The sequence below is a fragment of the Salmo salar genome, chromosome ssa12 (assembly GCF_905237065.1).
Source record: "Salmo salar chromosome ssa12, Ssal_v3.1, whole genome shotgun sequence".
Taxonomy (NCBI): domain Eukaryota; kingdom Metazoa; phylum Chordata; class Actinopteri; order Salmoniformes; family Salmonidae; genus Salmo; species Salmo salar.
Window position 1 is genome coordinate 81,104,642 of NC_059453.1, and position 14,830 is coordinate 81,119,471.

General features: G+C 39.9%; 1 pseudogene; it reads right to left on the reverse strand.

Moving 5' to 3' along the window:
* The window catches only part of LOC106565924 (protein SHQ1 homolog), a 53,941-nt pseudogene extending 48,739 nt beyond the window's left edge, over positions 1-5,202 (reverse strand).
* Positions 5,203-14,830: the final 9,628 nt, after the last annotated feature.

Below are 14,830 nucleotides of genomic sequence, written 5' to 3' on the forward strand. Positions count from 1 at the left end.
ACTAGCAGTGATTCCAAAAGAAACCATTCCACTACTCATTTCTAGTATTCCAAAATAAACCATTCCACTGCTCATTTCTAGTCATTGTATTATTTAAAAATATATATAATAATTATTGGCCCATCCACCTCTTCAGAGGACAAAAGTAACTTTGTTTTACATTTTAGTTTTTTTTACAGTTATTTTGTTACATATACATTATTCATACAAGCCAATGACCTTACCTGCAGTCCAGTGAACTCCGGACCTCTGATTCCCAAAGCCATACTTCTGCAGTTCTATCAGCTGCTCCTTCGAGGTCTCCATGTCCACCTGCTGCTCAACCTGCCAGTCAAACCCATCTTCATCATCCTCTTCCTCACTTTTCACACTCCCACTGCACGCCTCTGTAATGTAAAGCATCAATGTCTTCCTGAGAAACCAAACCATTCAGCCAAATTGAATTACTAAAATCACCAATGACTAAATCCAGTGGGGTTTTCTGTTCTCAGTGATGTGCTTACTCAAGCAGTTTCATTGGGCTTAATTTAAACATCAATAAGGCTTCCAACCACATACTGCTAAATTAATCTAATCTAACAGTATCATCAACCAGGGCCCAGTTTTTCGAAAGTTATCTATCTGGATTTCGCCTATTGCATAAGATTAAATGTATACAATTAGAATGAATAAAACAGGGGTCCCCATTCAAGTCAATGATTTGTCCATTCTATTTAATCTATTTCTATGCATTTAATCCTATCCGATAGGAGAAATTCAGATAGATACCTTATGAAAAACTGGGGGCAGGATACTCTTCAACATACCCAGGTCTTCCAACAGAGGCTTGGGTGAGCGGGAGCCGTTGGGACCCAGGAGACTGGTCAGCATCTGGAGCCCTTCAAAGTGCTCCCCTGAGGTCTCCTTGGGGACGCGCAGGGTAAGAAGACCTGAGACATATCACAGAGAGAACATCAGGGAGCAGGTGAAACAAGTGGCACCAATAGAATGTTTAGCTGTACAAGGTGTATAGATGTAGACAATGTGGAAGCAAATGGGATAGAATTGTCTTCCTCTAAACTGTCCTGAAGCGTCAGATAATTTTTGGTAATCAATTAGATATGGCTCCTTACATGTACTGTAGTACAATAAATGTTAATGATAAATGCATGATTGAATCTCTGCAGAACAGACACCTATCCAGTCTAAAGCAGAGGTTTAGTTCTCTAAAAAGAGCAATTAAAAAAGAGAGAGACTACACAATCTATAAAATGTGTGACCATTCCTTCCCGTCTAGCCAAGGAGATCATTTTTTAACATTTTAAAGAACTCATAAAACTTTCAACATGTTGGAGTATTTATCTTAAAAATGCTTTATGCTAGTTGGCTAATTGCCTTGGCTGTGTGCCCCTAAAGAGGCATCTTAATGATTTCTAATTGCGAGTGCAAACGCGGATACCCATTAGAGAAGGTTTATTACCAGCAGTTAGTGGCTTATTTAGACAGTTTGTCAAACAGGGCATCGCTGATCGAGGGCCAATGAGGTGTAAGTGTACAAAAGGCTAACGCTCCACCAACCCAACATAATTAAGAGATCATTGGAAATGAAACTCATTAAAGAGAGACAGAAGTGTTCCATTCCTAACTGATAAAATTGCTTTGCCACTTACACTAGTAACAAACACTTTGAATCAAAGTAACCTCACGAGCTGGTAAATAAAATAAATACATGAATAAAAAAAAAGGCCAAGTCTCACTAAGTAGGCATTCATTATTACATCACTGACAGCTCAAATTGCCATTCATATCTAATAGTATAGCCAGCGATTAAGCCTGGGTGACTGACTGACTTTAGTATGACTTAAAGAGCCCCAGTGATCAATCCCACTGACTGCTATCAGCCCCATGACTCCGGGTCCTGCTAGACTATCTCTGACTAGCTGTAGTAATAACCGCACACTGTGGAGTCTAGTGAGAAAAGAGAACATCCTCCTAATCACCAGTAAAGCAGATCTGATTACTAGCAGGTCAAACGCACAGACAGGGATAGGGTCACATTGCTTTTGAATGATTGTTAGTTTTCCCCTATATTCAATTAGCAGCTAAATTGTTTCTGATAATCCCAAAAATATATTCACATGTATGTGTGTGTATATACATATACACACTGCTCAAAAAAATAAAGGGAACACTTAAACAATACAATGTAACTCCAAGCCAATCACACTTCTGTGAAATCAAACTGTCCACTTAGGAAGCAACACTGATTGACAATACATTTCACATGCTGTTGTGCAAATGGAATAGACAACAGGTGGAAATTATAGGCAATTAGCAAGACACCCCCAATAAAGGAGTGGTTCTGCAGGTGGGGACCACAGACCACTTCTCAGTTCCTATGCTTCCTGGCTGATGTTTTGGTCACTTTTGAATGCTGGCGGTGCTTTCACTCTAGTGGTAGCATGAGACGGAGTCTACAACCCACACAAGTGGCTCAGGTAGTGCAGCTCATCCAGGATGGCACATCAATGCGAGCTGTGGCAAGAAGGCTTGCTGTGTCTGTCAGCGTAGTGTCCAGAACATGGAGGCACTACCAGGAGACAGGCCAGTACATCAGGAGATGTGGAGGAGGCCGTAGGAGGGCAACAACCCAGCAGCAGGACCGCTACCTCCGCATTTGTGCAAGGAGGAGCAGGAGAAGCACTGCCAGAGCCCTGCAAAATGACCTCCAGCAGGCCACAAATGTGCATGTGTCTGCTCAAACGGTCAGAAACAGACTCCATGAGGGTGGTATGAGGGCCCGGCGTCCACAGGTGGAGGTTGTGCTTACAGCCCAACACCGTGCAGGACGTTTGGCATTTGCCAGAGAACACCAAGATTGGCAAATTCGCCACTGGCACCCTGTGCTCTTCACAGATAAAAGCAGGTTCACACTGAGCACGTGACAGACGTGACAGAGTCTGGAGACGCCGCGGAGAACGTTCTGCTGCCTGCAACATCCTCCAGCATGACCAGTTTGGCGGTGGGTCAGTTATGGTGTGGGGTGGCATTTCTTTGGGGGGCCGCACAGCCCTCCATGTGCTCGCCAGAGGTAGCCTGACTGCCATTAGGTACTGAGATGAGATCCTCAGACCCCTTGTGAGACCATATGCTGGTGCGGTTGGCCCTGGGTTCCTCCTAATGCAAGACAATGCTAGACCTCATGTGGCTGGAGTGTGTCAGCAGTTCCTGCAAGAGGAAGGCATTGATGCTATGGACTGGCCCGCCCGTTCCCCAGACCTGAATCCAATTGAGCACATCTGGGACATCATGTCTCGCTCCATCCACCAACGCCACGTTGCACCACAGACTGTCCAGGAGTTGGCGGATGCTTTAGTCCAGGTCTGGGAGGAGATCCCTCTGGAGACCATCCGCCACCTCATCAGGAGCATGCCCAGGCGTTGTAGGGAGGTCATACAGGCACATGGAGGCCACACACACTACTGAGCCTCATTTTGACTTGTTTAAAGGACATTACATCAAAGTTGGATCAGCCTGTAGTGTGGTTTTCCACTTTAATTTTGAGTGTGACTCCAAATCCAGACCTCCATGGGTTGATAAATTGGATTTCCATTGATTATTTTTGTGCGATTTTGTTGTCAGCACATTCAACTATGTAAAGAAAAAAGTAATTTTAAGGGGGTTAGCCATCAGTGATATTTTTGCATCTAAAAATAAAATATGGAAAATTATTAATTTGAAAATCCCCAATAAAAACATAACTATTCTATCAGGTCTTTCACCACTCTGACGGAGACATAAATGTGACAGTGTTTATGTTTTACCGAGTTGACAAAAATGTCATTTTTTTTTCATCCATGTGGTATACAGTAGCAATTTAGTTTTTCCTCAGTTGCTTTATGACTCTAAAACCTAATTAAATGTAACCTATTTTAACCAAAATTCATATTCTATTTTAATCTCAGGCAGATGGAGTTGACAAGTTTATTGGTTGTGACCATGGTGATTCCAATATTGTTTGTTTAAATCAAAAGCAGAGAACTTCACAGAATATGAGTGGTCGTTGCACTACAGTACATGTAATGAGGACATGAATAAGGGGTCCTTATGGTATAAATGACCCTCCTCATTAACTGATGGTCAGTCACTCACCTGAGAAAGTAAGGCTCGGCGTAGAATTTGAAATCATCTCCATCGATGTAGAGATCGAACTCTGATGTTCTACTGCAGGGCACATGGAGGTTTAGGATAAGGAAAGCTGGGTCCTGGCTTAACTCAAGCGCTGGAGTGATCATAATGAGCAGAACACCCGCAGGTACAGTATATAGATCTACAGAAGTCTGAGAGAGCTGTAGAAACAGTAGGGGAGTTTGATTAGCACACAAGATATTATACACATTTCACAATGTTTAGCACTGCTTGACATCATACTACTCTTGTCTTGTGGCCACTTATTTCTTCTTATATCCTGGAATTGGGGACTCACAGAGTTTCAATACTTTTGTACCAGTAACACACGCCAGGGTCTGGTTATCCTTATCATTTATTTTAAAATGTTCACGGCTTTAGCCACAGGTTGCGCACCTCTCTGTATCTGGTTCTCCCTCTTAGTGGGTGTTGTCATTGTTTATTGGAAATGTTCATGTTTGTGTTATAGCCTATTTTGTAGTGTGTTAAGTATTAATCATTATGTGAAATGTGCATTAGTGCTATTGCTAATGAACAATTTACCTGTTTAAAAGGTGTGAATTGTTTATGCCAGGTTAGGGCAGGTCTATTTGGATGCCCATGCTCCTCATTCTAGGTCTTGGAGTCTGACAGCTGCTTGTCATAGTAACATACGAGTTACTAGCTCTTTTTTTATTCTATTGACACTGGCTGCTTATACACAGGCAACCCAATTCACGTCTGTTTTTTGTTATGCCTTTTTTACTCTAGTTATTTGGACTAAGTAGCTAAGTTTATTATTTTGCAATCATACTTTGTCAAGTATCATCATCATCAGTATATCTTGTAAATAATCTTTGGCTCCAGTCATCACCTGCACTATCATACCTATTTTTGCACCTGATCTATTGATTCACCTGCTGCTCCAGAGCCTCCTAAATAGGCTGCCGGGTCCTCTTTAACAGCCACTACTGGGCTGGAACAAAACCTGTGCTCCAGGCCTATGAATCCACAAGACCACGTTAGAAAAATGGCAAACAACTCCACCGTGTGGTCGGTTTTGTAGCACAGTGTGACGTGATGTTTACGTTCCACGTGCCAATGAGCCCGTCTGTTGCCTACCATGACCGTAGGTTAAATTACCTAACGTCACAAAGATCACGTTGAACTGTTACAGTAGCACCCTGCTAAATATTTCAAATACATTTCAATGATTGGCCAAAGACTGATTTAAATTGTGTAGTGGTAAGATTCCAAGTATATTTGTGACTGAGTAAGCTAGCTGCCTAGCCTAACGTTATGTTTATTAAAACTGATGCTAGCTAACGTTAGTAGCTAGGGTAGCTAACTAAGTTAGCTAATTTAGCCAATTTAATTTCTGTCCAGATAAAATTAAAGCCTGTAGCTATTAACTGGAACGTTAACGTTACTCAAACGATAGCGATGTAGGCGGTGTACGTGTATTAACAATTCAGTCACTTGCGGTAATTTCGTGTTCTTTTTTAATGAGCCTCATAAGAAATTAAGCCTATGTCAGAATCCGAGCGTGAAATACTACACTCGTCTCTATTTAACATGTAGGCTCAGCATTCCGGTGTTGTGCCGAAAAGCTCACCCCTGCCAGAACAATAATAACAGTAATAATTATAAAATGTGTACTCTGAAAAAAAGAAAGTTCAAATATATAAGTCAACATGTGTGCATATCCATAATCACAGTAAACTGTTATAATAGAAGAAAGAAAAAGAAATGTATAATATGATAAACAACTATGACTGAATGTGCATCCATGAAGAATCCTCTCCCCCAAAAGGTCCCGTCGCCCTCAATATGTAATTTTTTTTACATTTTAGTCATTTAGCAGACGCTCTTATCCAGAGCGACTTACAGTAGTGAATGCATACATTTCATACATTTTTTCTCCCTAATGGTCCCCCATGGGAATCAAACCCACAAACCTGGCGTTGCAAACACCATGCTCTACCAACTGAGCCACACGGGTCACTCGTGATGATGGGGTGGTGAGTCGGAAGCAGGTGAAACATTTTAATAAAACAACAAGACAATTACATAAGGCAACAAGACAATTACATAAGGCAGCACGCCAATAAACAAGAACAATACCAACTCTTGAGTGAACATGGGAGAGTGACATATAAAGGGGAGGAAATTATGAAGGTAATAGGGTGCAGGTGTGAATCATAATGATTCACAGGTGCGCGTAATGATGAGTGCCAGGTGTGCGTAATGATGAATCCCAGGACTGGTGGTTAGTACTCGGGTGACTTCGTACACCGGAGGGGAGGAGCAGGAGCAGACTTGACACAATAGGACACCCCCAGCACCTCCACCATCCCCATCAACCTTAAAAGACAATAATGATAATAGAAGTGAAAATGTAAACAAATATGATATATATATATATATATACATACATAGTACATATACATAAACATATTCACAGGACACTCAACTTATCTCTTTTCCTACATCAGATATGCAGGTGACATTTCCACCTGGATGACAGGACATAATCAGCAAGACAGAGATGCTCTTCATCCGAGGGAATGCCTGCCCATTCTCAAATATTAGATAATCCGAGCTGATCACGTCATTTACATTCCAGCCCTTGTCAGCTCCATATTTGACTACTTCAACTCACACCCTGCTGGAATCCCTGCATTCTCAGATTCCCCTCTGTTATTAATCTCTATATTGTAATCAAACTGTTTCAAAATGCTGTACTTTTATTAACATATGTTAAGATCATTCCTGAGAGAGAAGGGGTGTAATATCTCCAGATGGGCACGTGGTACCCTTCCTCACCCATGCCAACAAGATGTTACTTCCTGTGGGGTCTTTGACTTGAAAGTAAGTACAAGAGTATAAGTAATGTACAATTAAACTACTGAAAGTATACTGACTAAAAGGAAAAACAGAACTGTCAAATTATATTATAGCTGTGTCGTTGTATACTTGCGAATTAGAATCTTAAGTGTGACAATTTTGTTGGGGAAAACTGAATTGCACATCAAATTTCTTCCCCAGTTTCCCGAATGTGTTCTGAAGGAGGAATCGATTGTCTTTTCAAATACGGACAAAGATGTTAACATCATGAGAGAAGAAATAGCAGTCACTCTCCTCAAAGTATGTTCAATTTGTAATTTAATATAATTGTAGATAAAACATTTTTTAAATGTATGGATCTTTCAAGGTTATCTTTGATCCAAATTCTGACTAGATGGCCACTAAAACACATGTATTTAAATAATTATGTTACAAGAAACCTATACTGTTCCCTGTTCGCTCAAAAAAATACATGAAAAGATGTATAGACTACTTGACATTATGTTTTGCTAGATGACCTGAGCCAACTGTGCCACTTCTGTGGGGAGATGGACAATAATGAGGAAGACACTAACTGGGTAATTGCTTGTTCACTTCAAAAGGCACATTTTTACAAATTTGTATAAGCAGTAATATTTCTAGAGGTAGTATCATCCACTTTGTCAGATAATTAAATAATTGTAATTCAAGAATATGTATTTAAAGTTTTTAAATGAACATTTTATCATAAATTTCAGATTGGTTGTGACCGCTGCCCACGATGGTTCCACCAATCCTGTATGAAAACCATCCCATCATTGGAAGATTATGACTGCGCTGCCTGTTAGGACTAGGTTAGGCTTGAGTTCCAGGTGATGGTATTATCTGGGAAAACTTTCCATAAAAAGTGGATTAAATGTTAATGTCACACCCTGATCTGTTTCACCTGTCTTTGTGACTGTCTCCACCCACCTCCAGGTGTCACCTGTTTTCCCCATTAGTCCCTGGGTATTTATTCCGGTGTTCCCGGTTTCTCTGTTGCCAGTTCGTCTTGTCAACCTGTTTTTTTCTTATCTATCTTTTGCTAATACTCCCGGTTTTGACCCCTGCCCGCCTTGACTCTGAACCCGCCTGCCCAGCCCAGCCCAGCCCAGCCCTGCCCTGCCCTGCCCTGCCCTGCCCATCCATTCTGTACCTCCTGGACTATGACCTTTTTTTAAATCTTTTGCCTGTCCACGACCATTTTCTTGTTTGTCCCTTGGTTTATAATAAATATCAGAGACTCGAACCATCTGCCTCCTGTGTCTGCCTCTGGGTCTCGCCCTGTGCCCTTATAGTTCAGTCGAGCTGTTGCAGCTTTCCAATATTTGTTTATTTCTTTTTATATTTGATTTATTGTAATTTTATCTTATTGTGCAAAGATTGAAATTTGTATTTTAAAGTTTGTTAACAAACTTAACTTCTGTGTTTTTGTTACTGTCTGATTATTTGTGTATTTAATTCAACATTAAATGTGTCTAAAGAAAATGTTTCTTTATACTCTAATTTTGCTTTGTGGCACACACTACTGGTTAACATGAGCTAAATAAAATATTCTGAAGTGTCAGGCCTTGCAGTCCCAAGATAGGGGGAGGGGCCCCCAAATACTTTCTGTGGCACACATCAGAGTCAAATACTTTCTATAAAACAAATTTCACATCAGGATAGGCCACCCAAATGAATAACTAATGTGTTATATTAAACAGAGGGAGTAAAATGTAGGCGAGCAATAAACATTTCAGAACAACTACTAGTCGAGTAAGACAATGGAGAGGGGACGAATTTTGGCAAATAGATTTATTTATAGACTAATACACTTGAAACAGCCAAACCGAAAATTGCTGACATTACTAGTGCCTCCCGCGATCAAACCGACATAAAAAATAAAATTAAACGCAGCCTATTGTGATCAGAAATCTCAACTAGCAATCAAGTCGCAGCAATGAAGAATTGCGTGCGTGGGCGTTCCCGCGAAGGGCGGGGGGAGAATTCTGTCAACACCGGAACAGTCCCATTACAAGTCAGAATGTCGAACACACTTCATTTCAATGCACTTTACCTGTTGCCCGCGGATTTTGTCCCGATGTAGGAGGTAATCTGATACAACATATTAAAAGGGAAGCATTATCAACCCGACATTCGGTTTGTATTTCTGCTAAATTATAAATAATCATGACAAACTTGTGTACGAACCACTGAGCTGAACAGCTCCACGGGAATGCAGGCGTGATGCTTTTTTTTTTTTTTACTGTTGGAAAAATATTTATATTTGCAGTTTCCTCAATGAAAGGGAACATTTGGTGTTTGAATATATTTTTATGTAGTCATAGAAGATATTGTTTGTTAGGGGTTTTAGTGACGCCTGGGAGACTGCAGGGATTATCCAACAGTTGCCACCAATGTAGCAATTGAGAGGGTGCAGTTAAATCTGGGTTTGAAACATATTAATAGTGTGCCATACGGTCCAAACTACTTTCCAGGGGTATTTTTAGACCAATCACACTCATGGAGGCTACAGTCACAGTATTCCCCTGGAGTTGCACTGTTCCATGAAACACAGTGATGTGTGAACATTTGAAGTGTTATTCATCTTCAACGACCCAACCAAATTCACATGGAAATTTGAGTTATAGATCTGTCATTCTCATTGAAAGCAAGTCTAAGAGGTGGTAGATCTGTTCAACCAGGTCGTCACTAGTTACCACAGCAACAAAATCATAACCCCGTCTATTTCTTCCATTTATCTTCTTAAAATTTGATTTCAAAGCTAACCCTAACCCCACTGCTAACCTAATATTAAGACCAAAAAGCGAATTTTTGTTTTCATGAATTTTTACGACATAGACAATTTTGACTTTCTGGCTATAGTTACTAGTTGAAACTGTTCGGGTCGACATGGGTGGATATTTTTTCGCCTAACTTTCTTTATTGTGACAAATTATGATGGAAACAGTGTTTTACGAATAAATGATGATTGACGAATAATTTTCAAGATATATAATCCGAGAGTGAAATACTTACACTCTCTTCAATAACATTTAGCATTATCAACCCAACCTAAAGTATGCTGTTCTGTATATTGTTTGTATTTCCGGTTTTCTATTTTCAGTCTTGACAATTCCCATTAGACAAACACTTGCACAATATGGCTGAGCCTAACCGAATAACAGACCGAACATTGTCCCAGACAATCAGATGCCAAATAAATAAACATAATTCAACTGATTGAGAGGAAACGCGCTTTGATCGACTATGTTCGATTACATTTGGCAATTGTTTAAATATTGTGCATCACGTAAGGAGATTGGAAATAGACAGAACCTACCGGTGCGCAAAAAGTCGCACAACAAAAAAATGGAAAAACAACACTTTCCTGTGGGTACCCTATCTCCACCTCCAATTGCCAAAAGGACCTACAGCACGGACAACCGGTAAAGTAAGTGTAAATATCATTTTATTCAACATTCCGGCTTGTAGAGACTTTCGTCTTTTGTAGTCAGACTTCTTTCAAAATGAATAGCCAGCCATGGGGTAACCATGGTAACAGCCTGATGTTTCGGTAAGTGGGGCATGTGATGTCGACACTTAACTATGAAGCTCCACTCCACATTTAATGCTACAGTGCCTTCAGAAAGTATTCACACCCCTTGACTTTTTCCACATTTTGTGTTACAGCCTGAATTTAAAATAGATTAAATTGAGATTTTGTGTCACTGTTCTGTGTCATGTAAAACATCTTCCCAGCGTGAAATAGTTCCCAATTGTTCTGATTGTGACGTCATGTTGTATATTTTCTCCCAGCTTGAAAACGTTCCCGTATCAATAATTGCACGCGCATCTCTTTATGTGCATGGCTGAGCTTGTGTGGCTGTTTCAGCATATAAATCCAAAATGCTGAGGGTTGAGGTGAGGAGAGATTTTTGCGATTGCAAAAACATTGGCGCTACGAGAGGGTGTGAGAGAAACATCAGCACGAGCTCAGCCATCCACATAAAGAGACGCACTTGCATTTATTATACTGGGAACATTTTCACGATGTGAGAAATTTTACAACATCACGTCATAATCAGAACACAATCAGAACGAATGGGAACTACACAACGCTGTGAATATTTTTACATGAGAGCCTGCACACAATACCCCATAATTCCAGTGGAATTATGTTTAGAGAAATGTTTACAAATTAATAAAATAAAATTATTTATCTTGAGCCAATAAGTATTCAACCCCCTTGTTATGGCAAGCCTAAATAAGTTCAGCAGTAAATATTTGCTTATCAAGTCACAAATTGAATGCACTCACACTCTGTGTGCTATAATAGTGTTTAACATTAAAAAAAATGTATGCCTATGTCATCTCTGTACCTCACACATATAATTATCTGTAAGGTCCTTCAGTCCAGCAGTGAACTTCAAACAGAAAGTGAACCACACAGACCAGGGATGTTTTCCAATGCCTTGCAAAGAATGGCACCTATTGGTAGATGGGTTTATAGAAAAGCAGACATTGAATATCTCTTTGAGCATGGTGATGTTATTGATTACTCTTTGGATGGTGTATCAATACACCCAGCCATTACAAAGATACAGGCATCCTTCCTAACTCAAATGCCAGAGAGGAAGGAAACCACTCAGGGATTTCACCATGAGGCCAATGGTGTCTTTAAAACAATTACAGAGTTTACGGCAGTCATGCATTAAGTGTAAAACTAATAATGATCCAATAATCTATGCTTTCTGGGAATGCTATGAAGTCCAAAAATGTTGGGCGGAGCTAGAAAGTTGTCTGTCAGAAGTACTATGATGCTAAACTTACTTTTAATCTGTCTGTTTGTATATTTCAAGACATGGCATATTGGGGTGTAGTGGGTTGGACGATTCTCTTCTCATCACTGATCTTGAAAAAACAAATACTAAAAACTTGGAAATGAATCAATCCACCATCAAGAACGCAATGGAAAAATCTAATAATTTATTATTTAAATATTGAAAGAGCATGGGCGACCAAGTAAAAACAAATTGGTACAATTTATGGCCAAGTGGCAATCAATAATACAGGCACTAGGGATGGTGGTGTGAGCTTGCGGGTCTGGGCAGATGAGATGTAGTCATTGTTTGTGTGAATCTGTAAGATGTTGTTTGTATGTATACATTTGTGTTTGGAGTAAAACATTTTTTTTACAAACAGTTACAGAGTTTAATGGCTGTGATAGGAGAAAACTGAGGATGGATCAACAACATTGTAGTTACTCCACAATACTAACCTAAATGACAGTGAAAAGAAGGAAGCCTGTACAGAATACAAATATTCCAAAACATGCATCCTGTTTGCAATAAGGCACAAAAGTAAAACTGCAAAAAATGAGTACCACTCTTCATATTTTCAAGCATGGTGGTGGCTGCATCATGTTATAGGTATGCTTGTCATCGGCAAGGACTAGGGAGTTTTTTAGGATAAAAATAAATGGAATAGAGCTAAGCACAGGCCAAATCCTAGAGGAAAACCTGTTTTAGTCTGCTTTCCACCAGACACTGGGAGACAAATTCAAAAGTAAAACTGCAAAAAAAGAGTACCACTCTTCATATTTTCAAGCATGGTGGTGGCTGCATCATGTTATAGGTATGCTTGTCATCGGCAAGGACTAGGGAGTTTTTTAGGATAAAAATAAATGGAATAGAGCTAAGCACAGGCCAAATCCTAGAGGAAAACCTGTTTTAGTCTGCTTTCCACCAGACACTGGGAGACAAATTCACCTTTCAGCAGGACAATTACCTAAAACACAATGCCAAATATACACTGGAGTACCAAGATGACATTGAATGCTCCTGAGTGGCTTGAAAATCCATGGTAAGACTTGAAAATGGATGTCCAGTTATGATCAAAAATCAACTTCACAGAGCGTAAATAATTTTTTTAAGAATAATGTGCAAATATTGTACAATCCAGGTGTGCAACGCTCTTAGAGACTTACCCAGAAAGACTCACAGCTGTAATTGTTGCCAAAGCTGATTATACTATTTAATATTTAATCCATTTTGAATTCAGGCTGTAACACAACAAAATGTCGAATAAGTCAAGGGGTATGAATACTTTCTAAAGGTACTGTAAATGCCTACTGCCTCAACTATAAAAAATAATGTACCTTTGGAGGATTCTTTTCAGTCCTGACTTTCAAGAATGTCTGAATTGCTTCGACTTGCTTTTCTGATAGGCTGAATGCAAGTTTCACCATTCAATTATTTCAGTCTATAGGAGTGCAAGTTTCATTATGGCACAGATCATGGCGATACATTGGCACATGATAATTATTAGAATATGGCAAATAGAAGTTAATTATTGCATTCTATCCATGTTGGCTTTTGCGAGCTACCTGAGACAAGGAAGCATGGTGGTGGCAGCATCATGCTGTGGAGACGTTTTTCAGCGGCATGGACTGGGAGACTAATTAGGATCGAGACAAAGATGAAGGGAGCAAAGTACAGAGAGATCCTTGACGAAAACCTGCTCCAGAAGGCATAGGACCTCAGACTGGGGTGAAGGTTCACCTTTGTGATAGAAAAATTACATATTTACCTGATTTGTTGGATATTTAACAATTATTTACTTCACAAACAGTAGATATTTTTGTCCTGCTAATGCTGTGTTTTATGGTCTCCAATCTAGCAGCCTGCAGCTAATCGGGGCATATGGTTTTACAAAGAGATAGCTAGAGCTGACAATTGATTGATATCTTAGTGATAAAAACCAACAGCCAAATTCCATTCTATGATTAGTGGTGCATGTGAGACATATGTCTCCGGTCTGATTGTGCCTGCATTCCATAGACAAAATATGGTGTATGTTTAGCCGAAATAGAGAGAGCCTGGAGGAGCAGAACAAAGGCCTCAGTATTCCTAATTATCCTGGCATCTGGGAAACTAAGATGAGGTGGGGTTAAAAATAACACCAAAGGCAGATAACCAGGAGATGAACCAAGAATGGATTATGATGGCCCTTGGTCTGCATGGGAAGGGTGGAGCCAGCCATGACAGCATTTTAGGTCTACTATATATACATCTCTGCATTGCTGTAAAAGTTAAGCTCTCGGCAACATACACACTTCAGAGTGTGTTGTCAACGGTTTCATTATTGCAATAATTAATCGATATTAAATAAAGATGATTGTTTGAAGAAATGACCAAGTCTCTTTCCGTACTGAATTTCCATGACATCTTCCAACAAGACAACAACCCTAAGCACACAGCCAAGACAACGCAGGAGTGGCTTCGGGACAAGTCTTTGAATGTCCTTGACGGGCCAAGCGAGAGCCCGGACTTGAACCCGATCAAACATCTCTGCCGAGACCTGAAAATAGCAGTGGAGCAACGCTCCCCATCCAACCTGACAGAGCTTGAGAGGATCTGCAGTGAAGCATGGGAGAAACTCCCCAAATACAGGTGTGCCAAGCTTGTAGCGTCATACCCAAGAAGACTCTATGCTGTAATCGCTGCCAAAGGTGCTTCAACAAAGTAATGAGTAAAGGGTGTGAATACTTATGTAAATTAAATTTAAAAAAATTAAAAATTAAAAGTAAATTAGCAAAAATGAGAAAAAAATACTGTTTTTGCTTTGTCATTATGGGATATTGTGTGTATATTGATGAGGGAAAAAAACTTTAAATACATTTTAGAATAAGGCTGTAACGTAACAAAATGTGGAAAAAGTCAAGGGGTCTGGATACTTTCCGAAGGCACTATATATTAACATGTCTAGTTAGACACTTTGCTTTGAAGTAGCCTACCTTATCCATTTAATCCCTGAGTCATTGAATGAGGGAATA